This window comes from Ambystoma mexicanum, chromosome 10 (assembly GCF_040938575.1).
Source record: "Ambystoma mexicanum isolate Mex_15411 chromosome 10, UKY_AmexF1_1, whole genome shotgun sequence".
Taxonomy (NCBI): Eukaryota; Metazoa; Chordata; class Amphibia; order Caudata; family Ambystomatidae; genus Ambystoma; species Ambystoma mexicanum.
The window spans coordinates 1,204,864,988-1,204,890,188 of NC_090932.1; positions in this window are offsets into that span (position 1 = coordinate 1,204,864,988).

The following is a 25,201-nucleotide window of genomic DNA, read 5'->3' on the forward strand; positions in this document are numbered from 1 at the left end:
GTAGTCGACCTCCCAACATATGAATAAATCCTCACATTGTTTACACCTACCCATAGTAAAACATTGTTGCAAATGACAGGTGCACCGCGAGCTGGGAACAGCGATAGTCTCAGACTGGGAGGCTCGCGAGCAGCCCAATCAGAACATGGGGCTCTTATCACTGACGCCATTAACATTGACCAATCCTCAGAGGTCTTCATGTAACAATGTTCATGTATCAAATTGAAGGGACAGCCCAAGTATACCACCTGACTAACCCTCAACCACTAACACCGTTCTCTATATGTATGCTATACTAACCCTACCACTCGAGTAACCAATCCAGAGTGGAAATAGGTTTTTTGCTAAACTTTCTAAGGTGACGCAAGTAGCGCGTCATACTAAGGTAAAAAGAACCTGCGAGCCCGACGATTGTGTGTGTGTCAGGACGGACGCGTATGATCCTTGACCCATCCCTGCCGTTTTGTCTAATAAACAGCAGAGTCACCTTGCTTCTTGCATGTGTCTCATACTCTATCTCTTTTGGGATATACGGGAGGAGTTGGGGCCTCCCTGCCCGGAGGTCTACGGACGGCCCGGCCGACCCCGGCAGAATTTCCCCCCCGGCACTATATACCAATAAAACTACTTAGATGACTGACACATGTTCATCACAACATTTCACTAAGCCCTACACACATGCAAAAGTAACAACAACCAATAACAAACAATGAAACTGACACAAACCCATTTTACCCCACCTAGCACCTTTCATAGCCGTGGCTATTCGACACGGCTACAGATCTTGAGTTGTATCCACGGCTACACGCACATTTTTCTGCAAGCCATCAATCAAACTAAATTCGCCTTCACACCTTCAAATCAAATAAGTGAACAACCAAATACATAAAATAAACACACACAAATACAATTCTGTACTGTATCATCAACCTGAACATATGATTATTGCAGAGAAAATTTATATTTATAGATTTTACTTTAAATATACCCGTGGTTCCTACCACAACAAATGAAATGTAGAATAGTATTGATGCACCTGCTCACATGCTTTTCATAGATGCGGCTATACAAGAGCCCCTCCTAGACATTTACTAATGACAATGGCTATTCGCAAAATACAAATTCAAAATTGCATTTCCACTCCACCAAACTCCAAAAAATGCCCCAACATGCCTACCAGCACACCCCTCACTCCTCAGTCCTCTTCTACTCCGCTAGTCTCCTACAATGCCCCAAAACACTCAACGGATATAAAATGCCACCCCACCCAAGATTTCGTATAGCTGTGGATACCACATGTCCACAAACACACAACGTGTCACTTGCTCAAATATAGCTGCGGCTGCAACGGGGGGTGCGGATCTAGCAATGCTGCATGCTGGGCAGCTGTTGGATAGCTGCGAATACTAACAACAGCACCATCAACCAAATAGAAAGTTTACACACACACATCATGCATACCCTGTTCATACAAATTACTAGAAATTCAAACTAGGAATCATTTCTCTGGAAACAGAGAAATACTGCAGATATCCTGGCTGGTTTGAAAACTGTGTGGCTGATTGGAGACAGTTGGCTGTTTTGGTAGCAAGATTTTTGTGAGAAACTAAATATTAACACTGACCTAGAGATTTTACAATTAAATGGTTTGGATTGCGGGCAATGGATTGGGTCCAAGTTTTTCCTAAATTGTTAAGCCTGAGAAGTACAGGGCATCCAGACATCCATCATAGTAATTCATTGTGGAGGCAATTATTTTGGGAATGTACGAGGGGTTCCCTTATTTTAATGACGAAACAAGCCATAGGAAAACTAATGGAACTTTTTCCTCACACCATCTTTATCTTGTCCAATCTCACTCAGAGGCACAAATTGAGTTGGACCAACTGATTTAATGGTAAAATTGAGACATCCCGGAGAAATGTTAATAAATCAGTATTAGCATTCATGACAGACCACAACCAATTATGGATTGCGAACAACAACATACAGTTCTACATGTGCAATTTCTTTAGAAATGACCGATTAGACCTATCCGATGAAGGAAATGTAGTGTTTCTTCATAACATCAAAACAGTACTCCTAATGTGCTAAAGTTCTAAACTCAGTGCACCCCAAAACAGTCCTTTTAAGGTCTACTTATCATATAAAATACACAAATACAATAAATAATAACATTTGTTTTTATTATAACCGCAGCTACAGTTCGACTTTTATCATAACTGTGGTTACAAAAAGTCAGTTGGCAAGGGACTATACTAAAATCAGAACACAGAATACAGAACAACACTACTCATATACTTATGTAAAGTTTGTTTGTTTGTTTGTTTATTTGATAATGCGCACCAAGCTCTTGGGCAGCTGTGCGCAGCAATACAGGAATTCTCGAAGCTTAGTTACAGTGACAGTTACAATTTGTATATACATGTAGATACACTGTGAGATACATAAAATAGTACATAAAACAGTGAAATAATTTGTTATGTGGACATAGTAAGAGAGTGAGGTGGAATATATATTGGCTATACCTGGAGCAATGTGTAGGTTAGTAAGGATCTATGGTTGCAGCTATAAGTAGGATTGTGAATGATTCATCATAGTGCTATCAGTTATTTTGATAAGGTAGCCGTCGTAATACTGTCAGGTACTATGATAAGATAGTCAGGGGATTAGAGGTCGTTGGAGCGAAGCCATTTGAGAGCATTAGTTCTGAATCTGGTGTATGGTAATGGGCGTCTGAGGTCGATAGGGAGAGTATTCCATGTTTGAGCAGCTTTAACTGGGAAGCTAGATCCTCCCGCTGTGGTGAGTTTAAATCTAGGGATGTCAAGCAGGAAGGTATTGGAGGATCTCAAAGGTCGGGCAGTGAGTTTCCTGTTGATTTGTTCTGATAGGTAAGGGGGTGCTAGAGTGTTGAGACATTTAGAAGTGAGAGATATGGTTTTGAGGAGGATTCTGTATTTTATTTTTAGCCAACGGGCCTCTTTCCTAAACTTAGATATGTGCTCTCTATGGGGAATGTTCAGGGCTGCTCTTAGAGCGTTGTTCTGTAGTCTTTTGGAGATTGTCAGTGACATACTTGTTGGCTCCTGAGTATAGGGCGTTGCAGTAATCTAGCTTAGACATAATAAGAGCATTGGCCAGGGTGATGCAGCTGGTATTGGATAGGAATGGTCTGGCAGCTTGGATCAATTTACGGGTGTAGGCGGTAGTGGAGGAGAGGGAGCTGACATGCTTTTTTAGGTTAAGAGTGGAGTCCAAGTAGAATCCTAACGTTTTGACCTCAGGCATAACCTTAATGATATTGTTGTCAATGTTGAATGATATATAGTTAGGGGTTCGTTTTTTTTAAGTTGGAGTCAGATCCGATCTCAGTTTTGTCGTCATTCAGGCATAGACCATGGGTTGCCATCCATGCCTGAATGAGGATGTATATTTTATTCACCAAGGCCAGGTCTTCTTCATAGTTGCCCGAAAGGGGTATGACGATCTGGGTGTCATCTGCATAATTAGTGTAGGTGACACCCAGTCTATCCAACTTGTCAAATAGTGGCTTGGTGAATATGTTATAGATCGTGGGTGATACACAGGATCCCTGTGGGACTCCACATGTTATTTGGATAGGATCAGCGCAGGAGGAGGTAGAGAAGACTCTCATGGTTTGGTTGGCTAAAAAGGATTGAACCCAGGCTATGGCTTCTCCTGTGAAGTTGGCAGCGAGTCTTAGGTGGCTACATAGAACTGCATGGTCCACCAAGTCAAAGGCTGCTGACAAGTCCAACAGTAGTAGCAGGGCGGTTTTACCATTGTCTTTTAGCTCCTCAATTTTAGTCTTGAGGTCTAGCAGGGCTGTTTCGGTGCCATGGAGGGGGCAGAATCCAGATTGTCGTGAGCCTAGCAGGTGATTTGTTTCTAGGTAGTTCTGAATTTGTAAGTAGGCTACTCTGTCAATAATTTTGAGTAGGAAGGGTACAGGGGTGATGGGTCTATAATTAGTAGGTATTAAAGGGACAAGGGTTTGTTTTTTCAGTAAAGGGAGGACCCAGGATTCTTTCAAGTTAGTCGGGACAGTGTTGGATTGAAAGGAGGAGTTGATAAGCTTTGAGATGAAGGGGGCTAGGTCTCTAGCCGCATCTTTTATTATTTGCGCTGGGCAACTGTCACCTTTGCAGTTGGAGGGTTTCAAGGATAGGATGACTTTTTCAGTATCGACGATTGAGATCGATTTGAAGGTAAATGGTGTGATAGAATTATGCTCGATGAGTGGTGGTAGTAGTTGGTCAGCTATGGGCAGAGAGTCTTTTTTTTTAGTTTTTTTAAGTTAGAGGGAGGAGATTTTGTTTGATATGGCATTCTGTATATTTGTACACCGTATCTTGCCCTTTGGGATAGTGTCAACTGGTTGTATGGGGGATTCCATTTCGCAGAGGATGGAGAAGAGTTCTTTTGTGTTGGATTGGGCCTTAGTAATTCTATCATCAAATATGTTTTTTGTGTTGATGATTTCTTTCTTATAATGTTTAGATAGTTGGGTTATTGTTGTCAGTAGGCGAGTTGCACCAGATAGTTTGTAACTAAAGTAACTAAAAAATAAGAATTCATAGAAAAAACATAACAGTAAACATTGCAAGCCTCCACAACATAATACCATAAGTGAGATATACAACCTATAACACATTGGGCCTGATCACGACTTGGCCGTTACTGCCGGCGGTAATAGCCCTACCGCCGAACTCCCCGGTGCTAATAACGCCGGATCACGAGTTCGGCGGTAAAGTAATTCCCCATTCGCCATTGAGCCCATTTGGGAATGCCGCGCTCTTACCGCCGGCGGATTTCCCGCCGGTGGTAATAGTGCACATTTTCGGCGGATTTCCCCCAGCTCAGAGCTTTTGCCGGATTTAAGGGGTACCGCCGAAGTTGTAATCAGCCCCATTGTATGGCACATCTAAAACTAGACTACTATTGCTCCTTATTATATTAATTTTGTTAAACTAATTTCTTCTATCTTTTTCCAAAGTCTCTCATGCTCAAAAGTCTGAAAACACACATCCAAAATAAAAAAGGACTCTCTAATACTTACCAGGTCAATGACCATGGCCTTTGGCCATTCCCACTGATTTTTCACCCCCGACATCACTATACCTAAACAAAGTACTTAAAAAAAACAACATAAAACACAGACTCCCCAAACTAGTTAGCCACAGATACCGAACTACACATACCCTCGGCTATCTGTAGTTCTTTGTAGCCTCAGATATAGCGTGAATATTGGCAAAATAGCCAGAGAAAAAGGCTTTCCTGCCCCGCTGCACCTCATCAAGTGCCCTCCTCATCTGTGCCAGCTCCCCCACTCCGCAGATGGCTTCCTGACCTCCCCTGCCCTCTCCCTTTCTCCCCACAGCACACAATGCTTCTGTGATGCAGTTTGATATGAGATGTTGGCTATTCGCAGATATAGCCGAGGCAACAGAAAATTCTGTGTTGCAAACTCGGTCCCTGTACCCCTTCAACTCCCAAATTTCACTCAGTGCCCTCTAGCCATCCCCCACCTCTACCCTGTTGTATGTTTTTTAACCTGCAAATAGCTTTTAACTGTGTTTCATTTTCCCAAACCCTCAGCTACAGACGAGAATATCTCTTGCATTGAGAGAAAAACAAATGTGTACTTGCTAACATGACCCATTCCAATCTGTAGGTGTTAATACCAAACTAGTTTTGTCTCTGCATTCTGGGACTTGTAGTCCAAGTTGCATATTGGCAAACATGGAACTACAAGTCCCAGAATGCAAATAAAGAAATCAAGACTTGATAAGCACCTACAGATTGGAATGGATCATGTTGACAAGTATGCATGTACTGCCAACATATTAAACTTCCACACACCAAGTACCACTTTAAAATGTTCTACACATCTTTTCCATCTGCTTTTACATTCTTTTAGAAATAAGTTACACACAGTGCTGCTATAAATGCACATATGCATGTGTTAACTTTGATGAAAAGACTCCTAAAAAGAAAATGTTTAAAAACTCAGCATTTAACATGTTTCATTCCATATAAATGTCACACTTTCCAACCTCTCTCATTACATCCCTTATACTGCCACCATTCTCTACATCCTCACACATATATGTATACTTCACAAATACATTAAACGACAAACACAGCACTTCTTTTATTGAAATCATCAGCACGAAAATAACCTAATATGCATCTTTTTTTCACATACATTTTTGCCCTGTTCCTTGTAATGTACCAAGCAGCACTACTCGTACTCCAATTGTTCTAAGAACATAGATAACATACTTTACTACAACACCCATAACAAAACTTTACGATCTCTTTTTCTGAACCACTCCTCCTACCCCCAACCCCACTCCACTACTTGTACTTGGCGACTTTAATCTCTATCTCTCTTCTAACCCTCCCTCCTCTCCTCTCTTCTCCATCCTTGACTCCTACCTCCTCGCTCCCCTCCCCACCTCCTACTCACCAATCTGGCTCTACTACTGACCTCATCGTTACCTCCTCTTTCATCGCCTCTCCTATTTCCACCCTTCCCAACCTCCTATCTGATCCCTCTTTAATGTCATTTTCCCTCTCTCCCCGCCCCATCTCCCCCCTCCATCCTCCACCTGCTTCTTCTGGCGTGACCTACGCAGCTTTAACCCCTCTCTATTCCTTGCATCCCTCTTCTCTTCCCTCCCCCCTCTCCCACTTATCCTCTCTCTCTGCCTCTGATGCCTCCTCCATCTTAATTTCCTTTCTATCCTCTACCCTGGATTTTCTTTACCCCCCTCCTCATTTCGCCCTTCTCGCCGACCTGTTCAACCATGGCTTTCATCTCATCTCTCCTCCATGCGCCGCCTCCTTAGGCATCTTGAACGTCAATGGCTCAAACGCCCCACCCCTTCTAACCAATCTGCATACTTCTCCTATCATACCCTCTATGACTTCTGCCTCAACTCCGCTAAACGCACCTACTTCTCTGACCTTCTCCAGTCTCAATCCTCCCACCCTCGCCGCATTTTTCAAATTTTAGCCCGACTTCTCTCTCCATCTACCCCTGATCCTTCCATCGCCTCTTCTCTCTCTGCTACTGATCTTGCCTCCTTCTTTTCTAACAAAGTCCTCAATCTCTGCCGAACTATGCTCTCCTCCCCCTCCTACTCTCCTCCTCCCCCAACCTCTTCTATGTCCTCTTTCTCTCCTGTCACTCATTCTGATGTTATCCTCCTTCTAACCTATTCTCATCCTACTGCTTCTCCCACTGACCCCATTCCTACCCCCATCATCCCTAAAATGTACCCTCTCCTTATACCCTATCTCACCTCCTTCTTCAACATCTGCCTCTCAACTTCCACTTTTCCTACTCCTTTTAAACACGCGACTATCATCCCTATTCTCAAAAATCCTTCTGCTAATCCCATCTTGCTTCCAATTATCGCCCCATCTCTCTCCTACCCTTCCTCTCCAAACTTCTGGAAAGCATTGTCTATTCTTAACTCTCTTCCTTCATCTCAAACCACTCCCTCCTTCCCTCTACCCAATCCGGCTTCCGCCCTCTACACTCCACTGAAACTGCCCTCATCTCTGTTATTAACTCTCTCCTTTTTGCACGCTACTCTAAACACTCCTCCATTCTTATTCTCCTTGACCTCTCTGCTGCTTTTGATACTGTTGACCATCCTCTTCTCCTCAATTCCCTCTCCTCATTTGGCTTCAAGGACACTGTCCTCAACTGGCTCTCCTCTTATCTCTCTAACCGCACCTTTTCTGTCTCCTATGGTGGCTCCACCTCTCCCACATATCCTCTCAACCACAGAGTCCCCCAAGGTTATGTCCTTGGCCCCTTTCTTTTCTCACTCTATACTTCCTTCTTAACCCCATCATCTCCTCTTTTGGTATCTCACACCATTCCTACGCTGATGATACCCAGCTTTTCCTCCCCTTCTCCTCCTTTTCTCCCGACATTCACGATAAACTCTCTTCTTGCCTTTCTGCTATTAAATCCTGGATGTCCTCTCACTTCCTTACTCTTAATGCTGATAAAACTGAACTCCTTTTGTTCCTCCTCCCTGCCCTTCCCTTTTCATTTTCTTCCCTCCTCCCAGCTCTCCTTCTATCCCCATGCCCGTAACCTTGGTCTTCATATTGACCCTCACCTCTCTCTATCTCACCATATTTCTCTTACTGCCAAGTATCGTCGCTTTCACCTTTCCAACATTCATAAAATTCGATCCCTCCTAACCTTTCACGCTACTAAACACTTAATTACCTCCCTCATCTTCTCCAGACTTTTCTGCTGTTCCCCCCTTCTCTTTGGACTCCCCTCCTCTCATCTCTTCCCACTCAAATCTGTCTACCACTCTGCCATCCTCTCCCTCTGCCTTCTCTCACCTCTTGACTCCATCTCCTGTTCCCTCACCTCTCTAGGTTGGCTCTCTTTTCACTCCCATCTCAAATTCAAGTTCCTCTGTCTTGTTTTCAAATCCCGCTATGGTCTTGCCCCCCTACCTTTCCTTCCTTCTTAATTTCTGTACCCCTTCTCATTCTGTCCGCTCTGCTAATCTTTTCCTACTCTCTCCTCCTCCACCACCCTGCACCCCCTCCTGCTTCCTCTCTTTCCAACTCCTTGCTCCCTTCCACTGGAGCCACCAGCCCCTCCACATCTGCCCTTCTCCCTCCTACCCTTCCTTTCTCTCTTCTCTAAAATCTTATCTTTTTCACTCCCCTCCCTAACACCCTTTGCTTCCTCTCCTACTTCTTCCACCACCTCATTCCTCACCTCTTACTCCTGCTCCTCCTTACCCTCTCCATCCTCTCTACTCCCTTCTACCCCACTTCCGGCTTTTATGTAGTCTTACTCTTACCTCTCTTCTTCCTCACACCTTCTTGCCTTCCCTTTTACTTCCGCTTTTACCTCCACTAATACCTCCCATTTCCTCTCACATCTCTGTCCCTCTCCACTCCCTCCTCATCTTAGCAATATTGTAAATTGTTCCTTATACTGTTTTCGAGTTGTGATTCAATTGCCATCTTATGCTTATTGTATTTTTGCTTGTTCTCATGTAAAGCACTTTCGATTAAAGGGCTATATAAATTCAATAAACTACAAATACAAATACTAATAACTTAGAAATATTCGCATTGCAACAACTTAACTTTTATGAGAGCATTATAATCCAAACAGTACACATATTTCAAGCTATAATACGCATTCAACCGAAAACAGCCAAATGTCCTCCAACTGAGACATTTGTGGAAAAGTAGTATATTTGCCATTAGATCTTAAAGAAAATGTGGAATCTCAGTAGTGCAAAGGCCAATAGATCAATCTTTGATTGTAATAGTTAATGGTGCACCAACAACAGACAAACTAATTTGGCAACAACTATTCAACTTAAATGTTAGACAAGCCTGACAATATCGCAAAGAAAACAATGAATACTAGAAAGATATAAACATAGAGGAAAAATTAAGAGAAACTACCCACAAAATCCAAGATTCTCCACCAACTAGCCAATTTGAATATGTAGATTCTGTTACTGCAGCCAACATTTTAGACCAGTATACAGTTCACACCCTACACTCCAAAGACACCATAGAAGATGCATTCAAAAGATATCAAATGCATTAAGCCAAAGTATCCCCAAATAGCAAATGGGAGAAAAGTGTAGAAGCAGACTCTTTTCCTCTACTCTTTCCTACAGGAAAAGGAGGAAGATATGATGAAAGACCCACACAAATTACTGCATCAGAATATTGCTCTTTAAGAATGTATTCTGAAGACGCCACATTCAGACAAAATGTAGAATACATTTTCCACCTCCTGTTTGGAAAAAAAACGAGCAACTCTATGTTATGGAGTTGCACACCTATTAAAGCAGACTCTATCCATGTCCGCTACCCAACTGCCTCAAAAGATAAAAGACAGAGATTGTGTTTTTTAGTCAAGTAGCACAAATTTCTTGGCAAACATGAATGGTACAAAGGAATACTGGTAACAAAGTCACGCTGATGTATGTTGTATGCTAAGGAACATAGGTCCACCCACATGGTGAGTTACTTTATTATGCAGAATTCGCATGAAATGATGTGCACAACTTCTTATGCAATGCAAACCAAAATAAAGAGGGAATAGATATAACAGATATAACACCCCCCTGATCCTGTCAATGTATCAAGATAGTTCCAGCATCACTTCATTGCCATGCTGCACTTCATCTGCAATAAACCTACCCTTCCACTCAGAGAAGTGGAACACTAATTTTGGAGAAAAGAATATCAATCCAGAGGAGCAGCACACATCCACATGCTTTTGTGGATAAAAGATGCTCCCAAATGTGGCCATTACAGTGATGCCACTGTTTTAAAGTTTATTGAAAAATACATTACCTGTGACATCCCTTCAGAAACCACACATCTTTTTTTATTTTATTTTATTTTTTGGATTTGTAGAGGGCACTACAGCCCACAGGCATTGAGGCGCTATGAGGAAACGTAAGAGGGCTTAATTCAGGGTTACAGGAATGCGGCACAAGCAGAATATTACTTTGTACAGAATGTTTTGTTACATAATACATTTGATGGACGTTACTTAGATGCAGACACAGCAATACATATGAGTGGAAATAAGGCGCTTTCAAACAAAGAGCCTTGTTTTGATGGCTTTCTGGAATGCTACATGAGAGTCAATCATCCTAATCTGGGCCAGGAGAGTGTTCCAGAAGGTAGCGGCGGTATCCAGTCATAATTTCGAATACAATATATTCGAAAGTAAAAATGTCGAAAATATTTAGTCAAAAAACAAAAATGTCGAAAAACAAAAATGTCGACTTTTTTCGATTTTATGTGTTAATAATAAATATTTTATTAAACTTTTTTTTAAAAATAATTAAAGGTATTTCCATGGGGGGTGGGGGGGATGGGGAGGAGGGGGGGGGTTGGGGTAGGGGTTTGGGATGGGAGGGTTGGGGGGGACCCCCCCCCATAATAAATGTTACTATCTGGGTAAAAAAAAAAAAAAAAAGTGTTTTGGGTTTTCAATTTTTTTTTCGACATTTTTTTTTCGAAATTATGACTTTTCCTATTATATGTATGTGTTTTCGACTTTTTTACATTCGACATTTTTTTTTCGACATTTTTGCTATTCGACATTATGTTTTCGACTTTTTGTCTATAAACCGGTAGCGGCCATAGTTGGGAAGCAGGTGCCACCTGCACGCACTCTGCGTGTGAGAGGAACAGTGATTTGATTGGAGTAGGCCACTCTAGTAGGTCTGGATGGCGTGTGTCTGATGATCCTTTGTGCTAGGTAAGGAGGAGCTAGGCCGTAGAGACATTTGTGTGTCAAGGTAAGGGTTTTGAAGACAATCCTTTCCTTGACGGGGAGCCAGTGAACTTGCCTTCTGATCCCAGAGATGTGGTCCCTGAGTGAAATGCCCGTTGCAGCCCTCAAGGCATTGTTCTGAGCTAGTTGAAGATTGGCAAGATTGTTGTGGGCGGTCCCAACAAAGAGGGCATTACAATGGTCCAACCTCAACACGATGATAGCCCTGGCAATGTTGAGGCAGTTCTGTTGGGAGAGGACGGATCTGGCTGTGTTAAACAATTTGGAGTGATACGCCACGGAGGATGCAATAGTATTAACCCGTCTGTCGATGGTTAGGTTTGGTTCGAGATACACGCCCAATGTCTTGATGACTTGTGAGACAGTGATGGGGATGTTGTCAATGTCGAATGAGCAGTATTGCTTGTCCAATTTACCCAAGGTGGAGGAGGAACCAATTAGTAGGAATTCGGTTTTCTCACTGTTGAGACACAACCAGTTTTCTGCCATCCAGGATTGGATTGTTGAGTAAATGGAGTTAAGGGTGTTCATGTTCGCTATATAGTCACCCGATAGGGTGATGAGCACCTGAATATCATCTGCATAATTTGTGTATGAGATGCCCAGGGCATCCAAGATTCTGAACAGGGGCCTCGTGAAGAGGTTATAGAGGGGGGGGCTATGCACGAGCCCTTTGGGACCCCACATTTAATGGGACTAGGGTTGGCACAGGAGGATTCATAGAAAACCTTAATCACTCTTTCCTGTAGGAACGAGGTTATCCATGCACAGGCCCTCAGGGAGAAGTTGGCTGTGGAGGAGGGATGGTGGCAGAGGGTTTTATGATCCGCCAGATCAAAGGCAGCTGACAGGTCTAGAAGAAGGAGGAGCGCAGGTTTGCCTGCATCTCTGAGGTCATCCATTTAATTTTTTAGGTCAAGAAGTGCCATTTCGGTGCCATGTCATGGCTGGAAGCCGGACTGGTGTAGCCCAAGAAGGTGGTTGTCTTCAAGGAATTTTTGTACTTGCAGGAAGGCTGTATGTCCAACATCTTTAGCAAAAAGGGGACAGTGGTAATAGGCCTGTAATTCCCTGGGACCGATGGGTCAAGGTTTTTTTTTTCAGCAGCGGTCGGAACAAGGCTTCCTTGAGTCTAGTCGGGACATGGCCAGACTGGAAGGAGAAGTTAATGAAGGCAGTGATAAGTGGGGCGAGGGAGGATGCACAGTCTTTGATGATCTGAGCTGGGCAAGCGTCGCCTTTACAATTAGATGGCTTGATATACTTGAGGAGAGAAATGACTTCGGGTTCACTCATGTCCGTGAATTCAAACACCGGACCCTGCCTAGGATAAGTGACTGTGGGGGGAGGGTGCAATAGGACTATTATTTAGTAAATTGGACAAGGCCTCTTGGTGGGCTAGAATTTTTGTGTGCAAAGTGTCCAGTTTGTCAAGCATGGCAGCTTGAATTTTATTGCACCAAGTCTCATTCTTCATGAGGGTAGAAGGAGTGAGGGAGTCTCCAGTTCTCTAAAGATGGCAAAGATTTTCTTAGTCCCAGATTTAGCCTTTTCAATCCTGGAGTTGAAGGAGGCGGCTTTAGCCTGTATGATGGAAGTTTTATAGTCTTTAGATATAGTCTTAAAGGCTGCTTTGGAGGCGTCATTGGGGTTATTGTTCCACGTAGTGAGCACTGCCCATTTTTTGGATCGGAATTGCAGGAGCTACTGAGTGAACCAGTCATTAGAGTGCTTTGCTTTCTTGACTTTTTTAAGGGTGAGCGGAGCAATATTGTCTACAGCTTGGGTAATGACCTTATTGAATGGTGTTGCCAAGCTCTGGGACATAAGGGAAGGTGGTCTGGAGGGCCGGTACCAGGAGGTTGGGGGATAGATTCTCCTTAGTGAGCTTCCGCGAGCTTCTTGAGAATGCAGCAGGTAAAGCGATAGTAGACTTGGTTGGTCCCTTGGAGGTAGTGATGTCTAATTTGATGCAGAAGTGGTCAGACCAAGGAATGGGAGAGATTTCTGAGACGAAGAGGGAACAGTTGTTATGTGAAATCCAGTCAAGCGTGCAACCTTTAATATGGGTCGGCTTGTAGATGGCTTGGGTAAACCCCAAGTGGTTAGTGCTTTTTGCAAGGCAGAGGCATTGACATCATTGGGGTCATTAAGCCCAAGATTGAGGTCATCCATGAGCAGGACTTTAAACGGTTTCTTGAGGTTATCTGATAATCCGTGGATAAGGGCCTCATGGAAATCAGTATAGGGGCCTGGAGAGTGGTAGACAAGATGGAAGGCAATGGTACATTTTGACAAGAGCTTTAGTTTGAGTAGGAGGTAATCAGAGTTCTGACCCAATTCCCCTTGGATCCTTCTAATGGTGAGCGTGTCTTTGCCGATGACCGCTACCCCACTGCCTCTTTGACCAACCCGGTCTTGCCTAAATATGGTATAGCCGCATTGGACGGCAAGGGAGAGTACACAAATCTTACGCTGCCAAAAACATAAGTGTGGCAAATACTGCCAACGTAGATATAAAAACAAAGGTAAATACTATACCAAATGTCGTTTCGGCTTCCCTAGACCAGTTTGCACAAAAGGACAAGCACATTGCTTGATGTCTTCTGTTAGACACAGGACCTCATCACGAGTTGGGCGTTGCCCTTAAACTCGGCGGTAACACAATTACTGCTACATTTAAGGGTCCGCCCCAACATGGCTGGGGATAAAACCGATGGAAAAATTCCCATTTTCTGGCACAATTAGCTCTGCGCTATTAGCACGTGCTAATTGTGCCAAAAATGGGAATGGGGAATTACCGCCCAACCCTTGATCCAGCACTAATCCCCTAAAAACACACCCAACATTAAAAGGAATGAAGGATCCAAGTACATCAAGGATTACAATGCAATCATTGCCCTCTTGAAGAATGCAAATATAGACATACAATACATTGCAGACAATTCCACTGCATTTGCAAGATATGTCACAAAGCTTAAAAACAGAGCTAAAGACCTCTGGGATTACATATCATCTGAGAAAACACTGTCACAAAAATTATACATTTTATAGATAAAAATGCTGGTTCAGGGCAGGACAAAGAATGATATGTTTTGGATATTTCTTCCCTGTGAAAGATAGTGAGCTAAATAATCTGGGTAAGGATCTCATAACCAGGCATAATGTCTGGCAGAGGGACTCCCAGGACCCCCTTGTTAATTTGCATATTTAAGTAATTGTGGGTCTCACCCTAAGTTACTAGGGGAATCCAGACGTGGACCCTTTGCTCACTATTCTTAGAGAGGCACAGCTCCACTCTACTAATGAGGTCCAACCAGACTGAAACATGTGTGTGGGGTCACTGTTGGTACTCCTGTTCAGAGGAGAATTGCCAAACATTTTGGTCCTGGACTTCCCCAGGGCAGGACAAAGACTGATATGTTTTGGATATTTCTCCTCTGTGAAAGATAGTGAGCTATAGAATCTGGGTAAGGATCTCGTAACCAGGACTATTGTCTGGCAGAGCGACTACCAGGACCCTCTTGTTAATTTGCATATTATAGTATTTACTTGATTGATTTATATTGATTGTGATGAAATATATACTGTTTTTTTTTATCAGAAAGCTACTTTATCAATGACATCATTTTAGATTTTGTTGATGTATATACATTTTTAAATACATTATAAAAGGTTTGACAATCTTCAACCACATGTAATTAAATAAATAAAAAAGAACAGGGTATAGTAAATGAAACAATTGGTACAGTTGTTGGCTTCCAAACATATCCACATGAAAACAACATTCAGTTTGTCAACATCCACTTCAACAAACTTGCAGAAGTTAAAAAAATAGGCCGCACAATAACGTGTTTAATTCTTTTCAATGACAGGTATCTATGCAGCGAACGATTATCTATATCTCTTGCATATGCTGTACTACTCACAAATCAAAGATCTAACCCTAGATCACGCATTGGCAGCATAGTCTTTAATGAAGGTATGAGTTACGTAGCAGTTTCACATCTGCATACACTGAATGCTCTATTCCTAGTTAACTTTAATGCAAACAAAGTCAACGCTGACATTCCTTGCATCCTAGAATACAACAGGCAATGTGCACTGCACACCCCATCAAGATATGTATTTTTTATTTTACTTGTATACAGTTCTAAGAGAACTTTTACAAAAGTTTTATCACAATATTAAAACAATTCATTACATAGCATATCATAACATAACCAAATTTACAATTTACAAAATACACATATTAGCAGCTGCATATTAAATTTGCATTTACAGTCACAGTATAACTTTTCCTCTTCAGAGTTTTCAGTAATTATAGGCTAGGCCATCTATATATCACTGATTCAGTCATACAAGTCCATCATCCAATCGTTCAAATAATAAATAATAGGCAATTTAAAACTGATAATAAGCTAACATTTCCCCTGGCTTGAAGACATCACAAGAAAATAACAATCTGCTGCCATGTATCATAGAATGACTTATTGATTGCCAATCACTTACTTATAACAACCCACAAATGGTATAGTGCAACGTGCGTTCTCTCACTGTCCGTATTAAGACAATAGTGCCACAATGTGCCCTCTTTTATGGAATCGTAGCAATAAACCATGTGACCCAAAATATTCTTATATTCAGAGCTCAATACCAAGCATCCTGTATATAGATGTTATGCCTTCTCTAATACACCTGATTTTTTGCACAGGTGGCAACATCTATCTTTAAGGGGAACTCCCACTCAAGCTCCCATAGATACATATGTTGGTAGTTGATTCATACGCATTCTTAACCAAAAGCCCGAACTGATAGGTTTGAGCATTGCCACAAGTATCTATGATGTTTCAAATAATTATGGACCACTTTGGCTACATACTCATGACTTCTGAGAGACTTTAAATGGGTATAATTACTGGCCCAATCCCATTGTTTAACTTTGTGTTTGAAAATGAGTTTCAAGGTTTGGTAATTTGTCCCTCTAGTAAAATCAGGGGGCCTGCCAATATCCTTATATAAGCTCCTTGCCAGCACATAAAACTGATCTGTGCCTCAGCAAGTAGCAGGCATAACATCTATATCCAATAGTGCAAGCAGCTTACATTTTGGGTGCATGTAAATTTTGATGTGTAACAAGCCTCTTCTAATAAGCAATTCACTTCTGAGTGATACCAGCGCCAACTCTACTCTTAAATATTCCATAGGTGTAGACATACAGATATGTACCCTGTACCTCAAAAATGCAAACCTTTAAAGAGACAATACAAACAGACCCTATAACAGGTCTCCCAACAATACCGATAAAGCAACAAAGAGCATCTGCTGCTGAATCAACTAATATGACCACAAAACTGTCTAGTACAAAATCAACAGCATGTCCATCAGAAGACAAATAGACCAATGTATTTTCTCAGAAAACAACTGTAAACCCATCGATGGATACAGAGGCACAACTCTCTGGTCCATTTAAATTCAGCAACACAACTGGAGTAAATTGCTATGCAAATGTAGCAATCAATCTTCTTTTCCAATTGCCACTAATTGTTTACAACATGTACTTAAACGGCTCGGACTAGGTGTGTTTGCAAAAGCTCGTCCTTCCAAGCAATTACACAAATAATCCTGACATCATTTACAGTGTCTCAGGTATAAGGCAAGAATTAGACTACTGTGCAGGATTGGTAACAGTCACCATAGACACACAGGAAGATCCACAAGAATTCCAAATGTACTTAACTACAAGTACTGGAAACCAAACACATCTCTATGAATGAAATCATCCAGATTTCATACATGGGGAAACATACATGCACAAGAGCACATCCTTAATGATCAATTTGTGTATGTATCCATACCAAATTGTGAATCCGTTCCACCAGAGTCTGCAGAATGTAAATCATAGCCTAATATTCTCTTTTTGTAACCCAGAAAATCCTTCCAACATACAAATAAACTCACATTTCCAATATCTGACACTAATACTTCTAAGGTTGAATGAAGATGGTACCAAAAACAACTGTAAGATTGCTAGCTTCATACACAACCAAGTATCTCTTGGCAAGAAAACCTTCACAACAGTGGGCATAATCCACCACACTGGCGGTACAACTACTTCAGGCCATTGTACTGCATATGTAAAAGAAAGAAGATGTTGGATTGAATGAAACTGCACCACAGTTACTCCTAAACAAAGGTTACCAGCAAATCTAACAAATGTCAATGTTAATGTTAAAGGACATTTATACCGCGCACAATCACCACCGGAGTGGTCCCTTGGCGCTCTGGCGGCTCTGAAAAAGGAGGGGAGGTTGAGTTAGTGGGAGTAAGCAGGAAAGGTGCAAGAGAGCAGTGATGTGCTGTTGGCAGCCTCAGCCCGGTGGGTCCGTTGGCTGGGTCTGGGGTGTTTGCGGCCGTTATTCGTCATGTACTGTTGTGTAAGGCTATGTGTGTTTTTGTTTTGTTGTTGCCATGTAGTGAAGTTTGTGCGGTTTGTTGTGCTGTAGGTTTTGGTTGTGTTTGGTTTGGAGTTTGAGAGGTGTATGCAGAAAGGGAGATTGTTTGTAGGGTTGGTTAGTTTGCTTCTCTATCCTGAGTTGAAGCAATCGGCTTGCGTAGTTTCCCCTGTTGCGGCTCTGTCCTGATCTGGGTCTGACTGGCATACAGGTTCCTTACTCCTCTAGCCCCGCCTCTAACATGCTCTCTCATAGTTCCCCTTATCCTTCATTCATACTCCTGTGGCCAGTGCACCTGCCAATGACAACCTCTCAGGTAGTGGGGTGATTTACAATATCTCGATAATTCCACACCAGTGTGGTATCTGGCGGTAATTAAGGGGCGGGCGAAAGTGTTGGTGGGATTGTCTGGGGTAGTTGACTCAGTCTCCGTGTGTGCCTCCTGTGTTCCAGTCTGTCCGGTGTCACCCGTCCAGGTGCCGTGGGCGTTACTCTCTCGGGTCAGGGATGTCCGTGTCCTTTCGGTTTAGACATCCTTTTTCCAGTTTCGGTTAATAGCCCTTCAAGCCAAATTTAGTCACTAAAGTATAACACAATAAACAGTTATAATACGCCAACAAGTATCTAACTACATCCGTAATACTGCAATAGCACATTTAAATCCCAAGACAGTTAGAATACGCCAACAGGTATCTAACTACTTCAAAGATACCCTTCATTGTAATACACATCAAATACGACATCACAGTTCTTGTTACTGCAATATTTCTTGTAAAATCCAATATAGTTAGAATACACCAACGGGTATCTTACTACTTTAAACATTCCCTTAATTACAACATACGTCAAACATGTTGTCATATCAATGCAACAACAGTGTAGCACACACTAACGTTGTACCAAACATAGTACATAGAATGCACTATTTATGAGGGTCAAAAAAGAAAATCTATATGTAAAATTGTATGCAATTAAGGCTCATAAACTATCCTGCTGAACACATTATACTGTTTATTTCACAGAAAAATAACCAGAGTCCAGTTTTATTCCTGTATGCAACTAAGTAACCATGCAAAGTATTATCCTATTTGTTATCTTCACAAAGAAACAAATACATATGCTTATAATTATTTATTTTTCTATTTACCATGTTTTTGGTATTCAAACCTTTAGACCATTAAAACCATTTAAGACTTATATTAAAACAGATTATTATTAGTAAATGAATGTAGTGCTATATTCATCAGGTTAAAATGCAGTAAAACAAATTATCCTATTTAAAATAGTAAAATCCACTCTGAAGAACCAAATTGTGTCCATAAATTATTCACTAATTAGTTTTCTGTCCTGATACCATAGTAAAATTTCCTTCTGTAACCTTTGTTAGGAGCGATGCCTTCTTCATACATGATATTTTGCACCAGTCAGAATTATCGATTCCACATTGTCAATAGCAGACCCAAATCGGTTGTCTCCAATGTTGTCAATGTCCACAATAAGATTGGAGTAGCTTTTCATATATTCAGTGTTCATACCATTACATTGTGTTATAATGTCTTGAGTCATCTCCACATTCAATTTGCATAGGTGGTATAATCTGTCTTCGCGTGGAATCTTAAACCACCAGCCTGTATATTCTAGGGTGGGAAGGGAATTAAATCTAAGGCATGCGACAAATCTTTACATCTCATTTGAAAACACTTTAGTAAGATATGTACAGGGAGAATGTTGACTAAAACCCTATGTTTCATATTCTCTATACATTTTCGACTTAGCCAAACTGTCCACGTTATCGGAGGAGTCACAGTCTCTTGTTTTCTTCTTCAACAATGTAGATCAGTTTAGACTGAGGGTTAAATCCTCCAGCCAGATATTTAATTATGAAATGTGATTCTTAACCGTATTATATAATTCCATTAAAAAGAGATTTTTACTTTCTCCAGTATATTGGTCTGACAAGAGGCTATAGATAGTATGATATGATATGATATGTCTCAAGGCGCGATGAGGCAAGCGAAGGGGAACAGACTGAAGACAGACAACGATCCTACTAGGCCAGGTGTCATTCAGATCACTTAAGTGCATGAGAAGGGGAAGGGGGAGAGGACAGTGCAGTACATGGGATAAGAAAATAAATAAACAATAAGTAAAAGTACAGCCAGCAGGTGGTAAGTGAAAGGTTGTGGGAGTAGGTAGAACAATTTTAAAATATGAGCTACATTTTTGGAGGTACCAGAGCAATCCTATTGATTGATCTGCCAGTTCCATGTGCAGCGCTTACACAGGTACTGATTGAGACACCCCCAGTATAGAACCCCATTTTTTTGCTCGCTCAAAATATTTCCAATCCAGTTATCATATTTATGTGGAATGCTGCAAACACATATAAAATACTGGGGATGATACTTTTCCGGTATGTGGCTACCAATCCCTCAATATTGTATCCTCCCCTCTTATAAATAAAACTCCTTAGTATGGAGCATTTCTTCCAGACCTTCAATCGAATATTATTACAATAGAAATCTTTTGAAGGCAAGTTTTTAATGGGAAAAACCAGGTAGTTATATCTCTTGAGCACTTCGATCATCATGTCATTGATAAACTAGGTGAGAGGACAAGATTCTCTTTGGCACTGATGATCAGTACTTTAGATTTTGCTACATTGATTTTCAGATGGTTGGTCGAAGCATATTTAGCCAAAGCTGCCAACGATCTCTGTAGCCCAACAGGGGTGCAATCCATGACATATAGATTATATAGCATCAGTGCCAGAACACATCCCTGTTTGATTGCAACATTTGTGATGACTTCAGAAGTGAGATCACCCACCTGGTTGATACGTATTGCTACAGAGGTGTTTGTATACAAAGTTATGATGAAATATAGTAGATTGCAGTCAATGCCCCATTCCTTCAATGTATTCCAGAGCTGTGGTCTTGAAATAGTATTGAAGACTTTGTTGAAGTCTATAAAAAAGGCATATACTTAGCCCAGTCTTCTACTATTACATGCTGCAATAAAATATTGAAATATACTGATGTTTTTTTTTGGTGCTGTGATCTTTTCGGGAGCCTATTTGGGATGGAGGTAGGAGGCTTTCTTCTTGTACCCATTTGTTTAATTTCCTGAGCAATAATGTGGTGACCACCTTTTGGCTTGCATCTCTCATTGCCATTAGTCTATAATGTGCGGGCGTAGCATGGTTTCCCCCTTTATACACTGGTATCATGATAGATCTATGCCAACTGTCAGGTACAGTATCTTCTATTAATATTTTAAAGAATAACTGTTCCAGAATTCAGGATTTTCTTTAAACACCTTTTTAGGCATCATATCTGGTCCAGTTATTAATTACATTAATGATTACTAGGATATCATATGTGAATCCTTCTGAGAATTTTGAGTCAGAGGAGTAGCTAGTAGTCACTTCCTCTTGACTTGTCAGGGCCTCAATACCTTCAACTCTCTCTTCCTTAATATCTTCCTTCTCAAGCTCTACGCTCATCTGCCTCCAACTCCCTCAGGGTTAGTCACTTCTCCAAGCAATGAGTTGGTGGTAGATCTCTTTCTTCGGCTGGGGCCTCCCTCTGGCACAGCCTCCCTGCCACTGTGAAACTTGAGGAAAACCATCTCCGGTTCTTTGCTTCTGCTTTCTCTCCTCCTCTCCCTTGACGATCGCCTGGCTGAAAGTGAAACTGCACTGGTTACCTGGCTACCCTCTGATCTCAGGCACAGGTCCCCTCCCTTACAGTTGCACACCTGCACTGCCTCCCTGTCATCGCTTGCACTCATGGGCTGTTTCTGTATCCCTACAGCCCCCTACCAGCACTTGACACCTGATGTCTGCACTTACCCTTGCATTTGCCACTAGCTGGCCGCAATTTTTATTTATTGTTTTATTTATTTTACTGATTAAACTATGTACTGCCTCCTACCGCTTTCCCCCCGCAGTTTTCCCCCTCTCGCACTTGCGCAATCTCAATGTCACCTAGCCTAATAAGATTGTTGTCTCCGTCTTCCCTCTCTTCCCCCTCCCTTGCCTCATCGCGCCTTGAAACACTTGTGTATAGGTGCGTTATAAATGCCATATCATATCATATCATATCATATCATGTCATATCATGGCTGAAATATAATTTGTGCACTATGCGTATCCTCTCTCGTTCACTGATGGCATTTGTCTCAAGGTTGGTCAGAAAATTATTTTTACTTTTAGCCAATGCCCAGAAGCTCCTATCATGCTGTTTCTTTATGAGCTCAAATATATATCGCAGATTAGCGTTGTTTGTGGAAGATTTATGTATTTTCAGCAAGCTTCTATATTGGGTGGTGGCATTTGTCTTTAAATGTTGTTTATCCAACTGAGAGAGTCCCGAGTCGTTATTAATCCATTTTCCTATCGTATGCAGCCTCCTTTTAGGTAGCTGTATATCTTTATCAAAATGACCAGTGTGGATCCTATCTTGTCTTTTACAATATGTGTTCATATTGAGATGATATTTAAGTGCCATCATTAATCTTGAGGAATCCCATTAATTGGCCAGGAGCCAGTCGTTTATCCAATGACAGTGCGTTTTAATCAAGTTATGATCTTATAGCTATTCTTATCATTCCAAATAATGTGGTTTCCTGCAGTTTTACCCGAAATCCGCTCATCATAATTATTAATTTCCTATTTTCTTGATAAAATAAGTGTCCAGGTCAGTACGTCATGGTCGCTAAGTGTATTAAAAGATACTGGTATTATTGTGCATATGTGCCAAAGAGAGTTATGTACACATATGTAATCTAAGTGAGAAGAGCTGGGTACATTAGACCAAGTGGTTTGGAGGGATTCCGATTCTTGCCTTTCATATTAAGACACAGAAGGTTATACAAGTTAAAAACCTGTGCCCATTTTGCATCATCATTGTCCCTCACACGTGCCTGCTCTTCTATGTAACTATCTTCTGTGCGAACCAAAGAGAGTATAATATATTTCTTCAAAGTGGTTCAAGACACCTGTAATTATAGTACTACCTCCTGGACAACACAACCATCTATTAACAATTTGTTCCAATGATTGCAAGATTTCATGGACCTGCACCCAGAGACGTTGCTGGGGGGGCTAAGGGGGCTATAGCCCCGGGTCTTTTGGTTGTAGCCCCGTATAAAAGATCATGGGCTACAGCCAAAAGGCTAGCTAGACCCGAGTCTCGACAGTCCCGACATAAGTGTAGCCTCAGATCTTTTCCTGAGCCAGCAACACTCCTGCCTGCACCGTACACAGTGGGGAATAGATGTTCATGATCAATATACTGGTCTCCAAAAGGGGTGATTGTAGTATTGCTGAGAGTACATATGAGGAATTTTCTTCAGCATAAAAAGGCGAAATGGAAAGGAAGGATTGTACACCAATGGCAAGGCCACATATGGGCCTACCACAGAGGCCCCGAATGGCCTTTCTACAAATAGGGTTATAGCCATCCATGGTGAAATCATCAACCACCCAGGTTTCCTGGAGTATGAATACGTTTCACGATATTAAGAGGGCCTTGCCCTCTGAATGTTTCATACAATAATTGAATCTATATTCTACAAGGTCTATCCTCAGTTGTACTACAATCATAAATATCATTTACACTTCATTATATCATTCAACCACATTACAAATACTATATACTCCCCTTATAGTACCTATAATTACTATACACATATTACTATAGAATGTGTGGGCAGTGGACAGATTCTTGCGGGCATGGCATACCCCCATGAATCTGTCCGCTAGCCACAACCACCTCAATATAATTAAACCATACAGCAAGTACGTACAATACACCTTCAAATGACAAGATGCACCCCGAGCCCACTGCAATCTAAATGATGTCTGCAGACAGCAAAGTTGACCACGATCTCGGCAACACCTGCACACCCTTTTTCAAATATAAAAACAGCTCCATATCAACTGTGTTCCACTCCCCTACCGTTTCCAGGCCCTCTTTCGGCCACCAAATAACTTCAAATCTGTTTTCAAGGCTCTTTTCTTACTGCGCTGTCCGCGGTCAGCGGTGATGTCCGCAGACTCAGCGACACCTGCAAACCTTCTTTTCACCTACACAAACTGCTCCATATCAACTTTAGTCTACTGCCCCAGCCTTTCCAGGCCCTCTTCTGGCCACCAAATAACCCCAAATGTGCTGTCCACGGATCCAACATGGTGACCGTTTCTAAATTTATGGCACACCTAATTATTTTCACCATTTAATCAGCGTGCCTTTTGGGCATGCGTAGACATCGAGCAGACCCCTGACTAGCCGAGAGGCATCCACAGACTCAGAATCAGGAAATTAGTCCACGGACGGACCGAGATATCACTAATTGTTTTTTACCTACTTTTTGGCAATTTTTTTAAAAACTACGGGATGGATTTACTTCAAATTTACAAAAGCATGCTTTGGGACCAAGGCACTACTCCAGGCACATTTTTGGTGAAAATGCGTCCAGCGGTGTGGGCTGTAGGCGCGAGCAACATTTTTTTTCCATTGTGTCTATGAGGATTTAAAAAATGTTGGGACCCGTCTATAACTTTGCTCCCCCTCGACGAAGCCGCACCAAACTCTGCAAAATCATTCTGTGGGGTGCATATCATTTTCTTGCAAAGACTAGTGAGGATTCGTCCAAGGGGCAAAGATATAAACCGCCCAAAGAGTACTCTTTCTATGAGTGGAGCAACTCTTCCATAACTACAGGGCAGCTACTGCAGGCCCTGTAATACATTTGTGTTTACAAATATTGCCAATTTACGTCTAGGAATATAGAAATAATATAATGGAGTAAAATGGAATATGCTTGCACATTAGCAGTTGCATATGTGTTGCAGAATTCATCGAAATCCATTGGCTTTATGCCAGCGTGGAAATATCACGCAGCAGTAAATCACTGTGCTCTGCCAATACGTCAATGTAAAGGAAAGCAGAGATGCAAACTTCGCTTTGTGCACTCCTTTGCCATGGAAGGACACGAAAATGAGATGAACTGCAACATGTACGCGTAAAAGACTTAAACCTTGCTTTTATGCTTTCATTCTGTACTGTGCTCATTAAATGATACCCATATCGTTTTTTGGTGGCATGAGAGCATATTTATAGGCTGTAGTTTAGTGCAGTGGACATGTGTTATTATGTTGTGGCTTCGGAAAAGGTCTGATCATTTTCATTGCCAACAGTTCGACAGCAACTAAGCATGTCAGGGGTAGGTATAGATGAGGCCAAGCTACACATGTTAATATTGCTGGTTTGTTTCACTTCTTTTATTTTCCTTTAAGAAAAGCAGGTGACTGGATGCCCTTTTCACACTGCACAGACATGATTTGGTAGTTTACGTTTATTAATTGTTCCTTGTACCCACATTG